Genomic DNA, 10,971 nt, shown 5'->3' with positions numbered 1-10,971 from the left:
CATTATTGGAGGTTCATAATGTGTCCTCTATACTTTTGTCAGAATTTTTTTTTTTTTTTTTTTTTGTATTTGGAGAACTTTGGGGGTAAATTTATAAAAGTCTTGTTTAACGAATGAAATCTGTCACATCTTTTTTTTTGTTTGTAAAATTTTCCTGTTTTTTTTTTATAAGGTAGTTAGTCTGCCTGTCTGGCTGAGTGAAATTGAGATTATTATTATTATTATTATTATTATTATTATTATTATTATTATTATTATTATTATTATTATTATTACTACTACTACTACTACTACTACTACTACTACTACTACTACTACTACTACTACTACTACTACTACTACCATTACTACTACTACTGCCTCCACCACTGCTACTACCATCATCATCGCCATCATCATCGTCATTATCATCATCATAGTCATCAAAGGGAAATATAGTTCACTTTCAACAGACAAAAATTTCAATTTCTCATGAATATACAGATACACACAAAAAAACAAAAAAATGTCGCTTTCATATGCTACTACTATTCTTTTATTTACAGCACACAGTTTTACCACGCCTGCAGGAAACACTCATGACACGAAACTATTCCCTAGGGCAGAATATGATTTTTCTGTTGCACAGTGTAAATTTTAGCCCCTCACGGAAAGTGGTGGCGAGACACGCTCTTCCTTTTAACGAGATCTTGCTGCTCTCCGGCTTGTTTTTCTTGGCTTTTTTTCGTTCCTATAATTGAGATTTTAAGTTTGCTTTTACCTCTGAATATTTACTTCCTTGAATTTATAAGCATTTTTTAATAGAGATTTTTTTTATTCTTATTTTTGTCGTTAGTGCAGCTGCCTCCGTCCGCGCGTGCGTGCGTGCGCGCGCGCGCGCGCGCACACACACACACACACACACACACACACACACACACACACACACACACACACACACACACACACACACACACATTCTGTATACATATGTATTTTTCAACTTTATTTTGTCTGTCTGTCAGCCTGCCTGTGTGTGTGTGTGTGTGTGTGTGTGTGTGTGTGTGTGTGTGTGTGTGTGTGTGTTTGTCTGTCTGATGATCTGTCGGTCTTTCATGGTTTGGACGCATGGCTCGCTCGCTCTCTCTCTCTCTCTCTCTCTCTCTCTCTCTCTCTCTCTCTCTCTCTCTCTCTCTCTCTCTCTCTCTCTCTCTCTCTCTCTCTCTCTCTCTCTCTCAGTTCATGCCTTCCTGAAAATATTTTCTATCATTCTCTGTATTATCTTATTGTCAAAAGTGTTCTTTCTCTCTCTCTCTCTCTCTCTCTCTCTCTCTCTCTCTCTCTCTCTCTCTCTCTCTCTCTCTCTCTCTCTCTCTTCCTTCATTTTCCGCGATCATATTCACCTTCATCTATTTCATGTTTCCTGAAAGAGAGAGAGAGAGAGAGAGAGAGAGAGAGAGAGAGAGAGAGAGAGAGAGAGAGAGAGAGAGAGAGAAAACGGTGGGACAAGGGGGGATAGGTCAGGTCAGTCAAGAGAGTAATGAATTCAAGCCAATTTTGTGAAGAGATTAAGATATGAGTACAGTGACCCGAGAGAGAGAGAGAGAGAGAGAGAGAGAGAGAGAGAGAGAGAGAGAGAGAGAGAGAGAGAGAGAGAGAGAGAGAGAGAGGATGTATGTATTCTTATATTCATACATTTAAACAATGCATTACAAAAATGTAAAAAAAAATTATACGTAATTATGGGAAATTTCTTAAGCGAAAGAGATAAAATAATTAGCAAAAAAAAAAAAAAAGTAATTTGATTAAGAACTATATGTGAATTTGCCCCCTCTGTATGAGAACCCTGTACAGACCACTGTTTGAGTAGGGAAGCAAATAACATACATAATTCAGGAAGGGAACGATCCGGAGGAATTCATGAACAACATTGCCTTATTACCCATCAGTAATGAAGATAATTGCCTAACAAGCTCAAACTGAATGGTAAAAAAGGTCCTGGGGATATTAATCTGCATGCATATTGGAGTGTGAGAGTTGCATGCTATTCCTTCTTCTGTGTCAAGGGGAAGAAGGCGAAAACTGCGTCAAATTCTGGAGGCAGGTGGCGTCTGCATGGCAGCTTGTTGCCATGCCTCCCTTCCCTGGCTCTTGAACCTGTCGTGGATGTAAATCACTTTCACCAACATTCAGGGTCGAAGGTAAAATGCATGTTACTACTCCTGACCTTGCCCAGGTTGTCCAAGGCAGCTATTCATCAGTGAAGCAGGAAGGGGGTGATAATTGAGGGGAGAAATAATGACTTTTTTCTTTAACCAACATGACGTGACGTTAATAAATGTTCGCTGGAAATGATTCATATAGACAGGAAACACAATGCAATGGACAGTCTTGTAACGATTATTATTTTTTCTAAGATAACTATTTATTTTTTTAGCTGACATGGTGTTGTTAATAGATGGCCACCAGTAATTATTTATACAGACAGCGAGCACGATGGAGATGGACAGTCTTGTGACTATTACTTTTTTTTTTTTTTTGTTTCATGAAGCCATACAGCGAATTTATTTCCATACCATTATTTGTTATTTGTTCTTATTTTTTTTTTCAATGTATTACTATTTATATATTCTTTAATTCATTTTTCACTTATCTAGTTTTATTTCTTATTCATATATTATTTTTTTACTTATCACTTTTAGTAAATTTATACTTTTAGTTTTATCTGTATTTGATGTCGACGTCTCAGCCGGTAACTCTGAACCAGCGGGCACAAGTCATTCAGTGCTGAGACCGTTGAATATTGGCATCTCGTGATCTGTAAGACTCTCCACTGCCATGACCCTGAAGGCACCAGACCAGCTAAGGGACGCGCTCAATTGTGAGTGTGAGACATCTTGAACTCTTAGACGACTAGGGCTCAGGTCTTATATTTGCACCATGCGAGTCTATGAGAGAGAGAGAGAGAGAGAGAGAGAGAGAGAGAGAGAGAGAGAGAGAGAGGGGGAGGGGGGTAGATTGACAAAGACAGAAACGGCTGACGTGTGTGGGAAGACATTTATTAAGAAAAATATTGGTTACCACCCGACATCATTTACTCTTTTCATGGCGAACAGAAACGAGGAAAGAAGAAAACAGAGGGAGAGGAGTGGATATTTGATTGTATTTTTACCTATCTATCTGTCTATATCTATTTGTCCCTCTACCTATACATATATATTTTTACTCGTTGAAGTCAGTGCCGATGATTTTGTCATGATTTGTGATGTGTGTCAATTAAAACATTTGGTTGTATGTACCTGATCTTAAAGATTGATATTTGCCTTTTATTATTCTTGGTCGAATTGTGAAAGTGAGTATTCTTTTCTCCCAGGCACGTATCATGTTACCATATATGTTAATGATGATTACCATTTTTACCTGCTAGCGTTTTTCGTAAATTCATCTGCGTATTTTATAAGAACACTTTTTGAAATACAAGGACCAGTCTGATACTTCGCTTTCAGTTGCAGTACTTTACATTACTTTTGAAAGGCGGCAGCTGATTTATGAGCACGCCGTTCTGGCCGTCCCATCAACGCAGTCGTAATACTGATATTCCTTGATAATAATAATTGTGAATGACAGTGTTTTGAGATGATGATTACTCTGTGCCAGCAGGAATGAAGAAAACCTTTGCTTCACTTATTACGTGGAAATACGGTGATGATTTAGTATTTCCTTATTTCCTGCAATACGTCGGCTGTTCAGTTGGTTCCACTGCCGTGTTTTACCCCACCCGTAAATTTGTGTTACTGACTCGCAGTCGCCTTCCCTGGCTTCATTTTAAGTAAATGGATACTTGAAATTATTTGACCAGTTGACAGTTTCCTTTTTATTCCACCTTATTGAGTTTGACTTGCCATGAGTAGCAGTTTTTAAGAAATATATTATAAGTAATTTGCCCTCAGATTTGCTGCAAGTAATTTTCTCCCGGCATTTATTCACCTCGTTGGTTTCTATCCGGGATATTGCTAATTTATCCCCCGTCCTGATCCAGAAATGTTGTCGATGAAGGAGAAAAGGAAAAAGGAGAGAAGGAGAAAGGAAAAGGACGAAGGTTGTTGATGGCAAGCAACACTACTTTTACTGACTTTTGCCGTTTTCCTCCACTCTTTTCCTTTACTTTATATAGTTTCTATTTACTTCTTCCCTCTCCTTTGATCCTTGTTGCCTGCTCCCTCACCACGTCTTCTGGTTCTGTTCCTTTACCGCATTAATTTTTTTCCATTCTCTTCCAGCTACCTCCTGCAGCTCATTCCCTGTCTCAGGAAATTTTAACCCTTTCTTTTCCTTTCCTTTATCTTCCAGTTACGTCCTTCCTCAGTCCCTCCAGAAGCCAATATTTTTCTTCCATCCTCAAAGTCCTCTACCAGCTTCTTGCTTTTTCACGGATTTCCTGCCACTAGAAAAAGAATAAATAATATATATATATATATATATATATATATATATATATATATATATATATATATATATATATATATATATATATATATATATATATATATATATATATATATATATATATATATAAGATAAAAATGCTCGCTGAAATATTTATAGTTGGACAACATTTCCTGGATTTACTGAATAAATCTTTTGCTTTCTAGATCTGCTTCTACACGATCTCTGGTTGGTTGGGCTTGGCAATGCTTTTCGGTGGAAGGGATTGAAGTTGTGTAGGAAAGAATCAGATGCAGTTGGAGAAGAGGAGAAGAGGCGAAAAAGGAGAGATATAAGTAGGTATGAGAGAGAGAGAGAGAGAGAGAGAGAGAGAGAGAGAGAGAGAGAGAGAGAGAGAGAGAGAGAGAGAGAGAGAGAGAGAGAGAGGGTTGGGGAAGGGGGAAGGAGGGCGAGAATTTAGCACTTAATATGTTATAATGAAATTAACCCACTAGATAATTTTGTTTGAGTATTAAATATAAGGAAGCAAAAGATACACGAGGAAAGAGAGAGAGGGTATGGTGGGGGTATGAAAATATATGAGCTTGGTTTTTTTATAGCAAATACTGATAATGTTTCTTTTAGTCATTCAAAGTCACTGTAACTATGTAATGTAGTATGTAGCTTATTCTGTTACTAAGTCATTGTAATCCAGTATAAATGAAAAGAGAGAGAGAGAGAGAGAGAGAGAGAGAGAGAGAGAGAGAGAGAGAGAGAGAGAGAGAGAGAGAGAGAGAGAGAGAGAGAATGCATTGAATTGTACAGTAACCCAGCGAGCCTTCCGTTATCTTTGGCGCTGAAAGATAACTCACGAAAGGGGAAAAACACATCAGCTGCCTGTGAATTTCGATAAAAATGCTTCCCTTGTTTTCCTTTGTCCGTATTCCTTCTATATGCTAATAGTATCAATAATCTGATCTCCATTTTCTTTTTTTCATTTTCATTTTCTTTTCATCCTTTTTCTTAGTTTTCTCATATCTTTTTACCTTTCTCTGTTTCTTCCTTCTCTTGTCGCTTTTCTTTTCTCGTCATTTCCTTTCCTTCTCTTCTCTATTTTCTCTCCTCTTCTTTTCCTCGTGTATTATCTTTATCCTGTATTATTTTTTCCTCCTCTTTTTCTGTTTTCCTTTTTATTAGTTTCGTTTTTTTTATGTTTCTCTTCCTCCTCCTCTTCTCTCGTCTTCCCTTTTCTCATCATCTCCTTTCCTCTTCTTCTCTTCTTCGTACTCTCCTCTCTTGCACCTGTATTTTATTTTTTTTTTACCCTACACTGGTCTATTTCTGGTATATTTATTCTTCCTATTTCGCCTCTCCCTTCTATTCCCGCCTTTCCTTTCATCTCCCTTCACATCTTCCTGCTGGTGACACACTTTGGCTAACGGCGTTGTGTATGGCGTCCCTTGTCACACACACACACACACACACACACACACACACACACACACACACACACACACACACACACACACACACACACACACACGCCTTTCCCTCTATAACTGCTGACTCTTTCTCTCGTTTGTCACCCTCACGACTCTTGACATGATGTTCATAGCAATTCTATTAGGATATGCCGCTGACCTCTCTCTTATCGTAGCCTTTTGCCAGCTTCTTTCATCTGCTTCCCTTCGTCTTCCTCCAGCTGGCCACCCAACCCGTCTCGTATTTTTCTTCTGTCTGTCCGTTTAGTTTATTTTTTAATCGAGAGTGAAGGATGATTGGTTGTTTGGTTGGGAAAGGTGTATTACGTGAAAAGAGGAAAAGGAACGCTGTAGTAGTAGATATATGTTTGGTGTTTCCTTGTTTGTTGGCTTTATGGATTAAGGTGTGTGTGTGTGTGTGTGTGTGTGTGTGTGTGTGTGTGTGTGTGTTTGGTTTTTCGTTTATTATTGTTGCAGTTTGGGAGAATTGGTTAGATTTTCGTTTTATTTCCTTTTATCCTTCTTGACTGACTGACTGACTCTCTCTCTCTCTCTCTCTCTCTCTCTCTCTCTCTCTCTCTCTCTCTCTCTCTCTCTCTCTCTCTCTCTCTCTCTCTCTCTCACATCCATTGCCTCAGCTTCCTTTCCCTTTCAAACTCGCTTCGTTACCATTTCTTTTCATATTTATTTTCTCAAGCTTTACTCCATCTTCCCAATTTTTATCTTTCCTCTCTCCTCAACTTCCTTTTTTTCCCTCGATTCCATCTCCCCTTAACCCGTTTTTCCTCTTAACACCGTCACTCTCCCTGCCTACATCCCCCTGAGTGCTTTCAGTCTTCCCCCTCGCTCCCTTCTCTATACTAAGACAGGACCTACTCCATTCTTTACCTTCCCTCCCTCTCCACTCACCTCCTGTCCATCTCTTATTCTTTTTCCCTCACCTTTACAGTATCACTCTCCATTCCTTTCCTAACCCCACCTCTTTTCTCTTTTTTATTTTCCCCACACGCATTAATCCAGCCTTCCTAGCATTCCAGCTCTTCCCTCCTCCTCTCTTCTCTCTTTCGCCTTACGAGTTGAGAGAGATTTGGAATACCGAAAAACTGAAGTCGATTAGTTTGGATACTTAATGCTGAGTTTGTTAATGTGATTCGTGAGTTTTTCCTTTCCACTTTTTTTTTTTTATTTATTTTATTGTATTTTATCTTTTTTTTTGGGGGGGGGAGGAGGGGATTGGTTGGGGTAGATTTTTTTGTTTTGTTTGTGTGAAAAAAAAAAACTGTCTCTTGTTTCTTTCGTGGATGGAGAAAAGAAGGAACGAACGGGAGGAATTTGTTCCGAAGTTTAGATTAAAAAGGGGGCAGGAAAGTTAACGAAGTGTGGGTAACAGCGAATGTTTGGATGTTTTTCTGCGTTTGTATGGTGGTATTGGATAGACAGGCAGATAGATAGATAGTTAGGTAAATAGATAGATAGACAGACAGGCAGACAGATAGATAGGTAGACAGATAGAAAGATAGATAAATAGATAAATAAATAAATAGGTAAATAAATAGACAGATAGATAGAGAGGTAGATAGACAAGCAGGCAAATTAGAAAATATATAGCTGGCTATGTTGATAGTCGTATGGATTTATACGTTGTAAGAAAAGATAGATTGTTAGATAGATAGATAACTAAGCACACATACACACACACACACACACACATGTTATTTAAAGTCATACCTATAAGTGACATAATTTTACCCTTTCATGACGAACCTCACGTGTGCACCTGCCTTCCCTCAATCCACAGGTGTGCCGGACGCCCCGCGCTGAGGACAATACACAGCAGGAACGAGTCCTCCAGCCTGGGCAGTGTTTTACCTAAGGACATCTGACAATGAGTGGTGAGTGAGAGGTGTATGCACGAGCGCGTTAGGAATCCGGGGACCTTTGAACGCCTCTGCTCGCCCTCCGCCACCTGCACCACCTACGCATTTATGGATCCCCTCCCCCGCCCTGCAGTGATGTGACCAAGCTCTTTCTCCCCCGTCTGCGTCGCGTCTCCAGTTAATGTCCCTCACCCAATTGTGAAGTAAGTACGTGATGCAATGTTTCCCCGTATGTGTGGTTTTGTTGTGCTGCGTGGAGGGTTTGGGAGAGTGAGAGTGGTGGGCGGGTACATGGCTGGTTGGGTGGGGTGGGGTGGTTAGGTCACAGGAGTTAGCGATAGTTGTGGTGATGGTAGTTATTTTGTTAAGACGGCAATCTCCTTGTAATGCCAAATTGAACGTATGCATTATCCAGCCAGATCTGTGTGTGTGTGTGTATGTGTGTGTGTGTGTGTGTGTGTGTGTGTGTGTGTGTGTGTGTACCGTATCCACTGCTCTCCATACGCCGTGCCAGCAACATGTGCTTTTTTAACATTCCCCTCATGCCGCCTGTTTTTAACTCATGACTTCTGAGCACACCGCGCGACGCCTAATGTGGATGGGTATCTCTTTCATGTTGAGGTGAAGGGGAGAACAGAGGGTAAAACACGTTAGCCAAATAATATACGCCTCATTCCTGCTACTGAGGTGATGGAGGACAAATACGTCTGATAATAAATCCACAGTAGTGTCAGTTTGTGAATGTTAGTGTTTACGTTAATTAAGAATAATTGGCTATTCTTGCTAAATAATTCAGGGCTAAGTGGCGTTACAGTGAACATTAAACCGTTCCATTAATCTCCGGGTGACGTGGATTTTAGAGTTAATGGAAATAAGTTAATCGAAAAAAAACTACAGTCTTATTATTTTTTCATTCAGGTCGAGTAGGGCGTTACAATGAGAGAATGAAGATTAAAAGTGCAATAAATCTCTAGATGAGGTTGGATCTCAGAATTAATATAAACAAGTCAAGGGAAAATAGCTGAATCTTCTCGTAATTTCATTTGGATTAAGTGGCGTTACAGTAAGATAATAAGGATTAAAACATTCGATTAATCCCCCAGGTGAGGTGAATAGGAAGTGACACAGTGAGCTCTCCGTGTTAGCGCCTCTTGCAGGGCTGGTGAAGAGGACAGAGATGAGGTGAATGGACTAATACATCCCCACAGCCACACCTCTGATCTCAGTGAGTAGAATGGAGGGCTGGAATTAGAGATAAGTGGACCATTCCTTCTGGTTGTTGCTTGACCCTGATTTCATTAGGAGGATGAAGAGGAGGAGGAGGTGGTGGCGGTGGTGGTGGTGGAGGTGGAGGTGGAGTTAGTGGAGAGGAAAGAGGAAAACTAGGAGAATTGGGAGGCGGAGGAAATGTAAATATAAGGAGAAGAGGAGGAGAAGGAAGTGGGGAAATGAAAAGGAATAAGAGGAGGGGGAAAGGAGAGGATGTAGAAGGAAGCGAGAGGCGGTGGAAATTATGAGGAGGAAGACGAGAAAGAGGAAAAAGGGGAGGAAGATGAAAAAGAAAAAGTAAGAGGAGGCGGACGTGGAGGAAGAAGAAAAGAGAGGCGGATAGAGGAAGAACAAGGCCTAGGAATGTAAAAGACCACAAATGAAAAACAAACAGCTGTCCAACTACAAAGACCTGGAAGCCTGTTTGTAATACACCACACGATTTTGATCTCAAGTAAGAGACCTGGGACAGAAGGAGAAGCCAAAGAGGACAAAGGAGACAATAGTAGTAGTAGTAGTAGTAGTTGTTGTAGTAGCAGTAGTAGTAGTAGTAGTAGATGGAGGAGAAGGAGAAATAAAAGAAGCGAGAGAGATGAACGTACTGGCAGGCATTCACCAAATCACACTCGGCCTGGCCCGTAATGAGAGAGAGATCGGACGCCCCTCGAATCTGTAATGAGTCAAGGCGCCGGACGTAGTGGTGACTGTTGAGTACAGGGAGGGGTGAAGGACGTACAGGCCCTGTGGGTGTTGCTGTGAGAGTGCAGGAAACAGAAAGCAGATTGTGTGTGAGTAAAGGTCTGGTTAGCAAGGAGGAGAGAAACAGAGAAGACAGAATGGTGGTTGGATAGAGGGAAAGAAAAGAAGAGGTGTTAGGATCTGATGGGAGGGATAAAGGCTAACGCAGAAAAGGAAACAAGGAAAGACAGGTAGTAGGGTAATGAAGGAGAATAAGAGGTGTTGGGATCGAGTTACAGAGGAGAAATGATATCGCCAGGAACAAAGATAGGACAGAAAATTAGTGGAGCAAGGGCAGTAAAATAGAGAAAAATAGAAAAGGAGCTAGAATCTAATTGGGAGGGTAACCCAGGAGAGAAAGAGACAGAGCAGAAAGGCAGAGGAGTAAAGGAATGAAGAGAAGAGGTATCAAGGATGGAGACGATTAAGGAAGAGTGAACTGAATAGAAGAGACAATCAGGTGAGCAGGGAAACAAAAACAGGTCACGAAAATGGAGACGACTGACGGAAAAAAAAAAGAATGAAAGAAATAGAAGATGAAGCGAGTTACTTTGCTAATCAGCCCAGAGAGAGAGAGAGAGAGAGAGAGAGAGAGAGAGAGAGAGAGAGAGAGAGAGAGAGAGAGAGAGAGAAACACGGTGCATGGAGGTTGTTACAAGCAGACGGGAGGAAAAGATTCAGTGTTGAGTTGTCTTGTTTTTCTGTTCCCTAGTGTTTTGACAAGAAAATCGTACCCAGACCAACCATGGCAACAAGGGAGACGAAACAAGGGAAATAATAATAATCTTGGAGCCTCGAGCAGAAAGAGGCGGCGAGCAGAAGAAGAATACGTAATACCTTTGTGTGTATCTGCATGTGGCAAGCTACATATGTGTGCATCTTTGAATGTTTGTAGTTGAGTAGAGGAAGAAGGTGACAAGGAGAAAGTAAAGGAAATAGCAGGAAAATGTAGAATTAAAGATATTATTTATAGTGGTAGGACAAGCAAAACAAAAAAAGGTAAAAGATGAAAAGTGACCAAGGAAAAGATAAGAAATAAAACAGGAAAGTGTAGAATTAACTGAGTATTTATAGTGGGAAGGACAAAAGAAAAAGAAGGTAAGACATGAAAGAGACAAAATGAAAAAAAAAAACACGAAAGAACAGCAAAATGTAAAATTAGCTGGGTACTTATAGAAAAGAAAAGTGCATATTCTTAGATT

General features: G+C 40.2%; 1 protein-coding gene across 8 annotated transcripts in view; it reads left to right on the top strand.

Annotated features, from left to right (window-relative positions):
• The window catches only part of LOC135107478 (prostaglandin D2 receptor-like), a 158,785-nt gene that overhangs the window by 25,441 nt on the left and 122,373 nt on the right, over positions 1–10,971 (top strand). For 3 of the 8 annotated variants that reach the window (XM_064017372.1, XM_064017373.1, XM_064017371.1), the window contains exons 2-3: positions 4,632–4,760; positions 7,684–7,965. The gene's annotated coding sequence lies outside the window, so the exon portion shown is untranslated. Of the gene's footprint in view, positions 1–4,631; positions 4,761–7,683; positions 7,967–10,971 lie in introns of all 8 variants that reach the window. The other 5 variants (XM_064017376.1, XM_064017379.1, XM_064017377.1 and 2 more) reach the window with 3 other exon arrangements.

The sequence above is a fragment of the Scylla paramamosain genome, chromosome 15 (assembly GCF_035594125.1).
Source record: "Scylla paramamosain isolate STU-SP2022 chromosome 15, ASM3559412v1, whole genome shotgun sequence".
In the NCBI taxonomy this organism is placed as follows: domain Eukaryota; kingdom Metazoa; phylum Arthropoda; class Malacostraca; order Decapoda; family Portunidae; genus Scylla; species Scylla paramamosain.
This window is presented reverse-complemented; position numbering and strand designations above follow the sequence as displayed.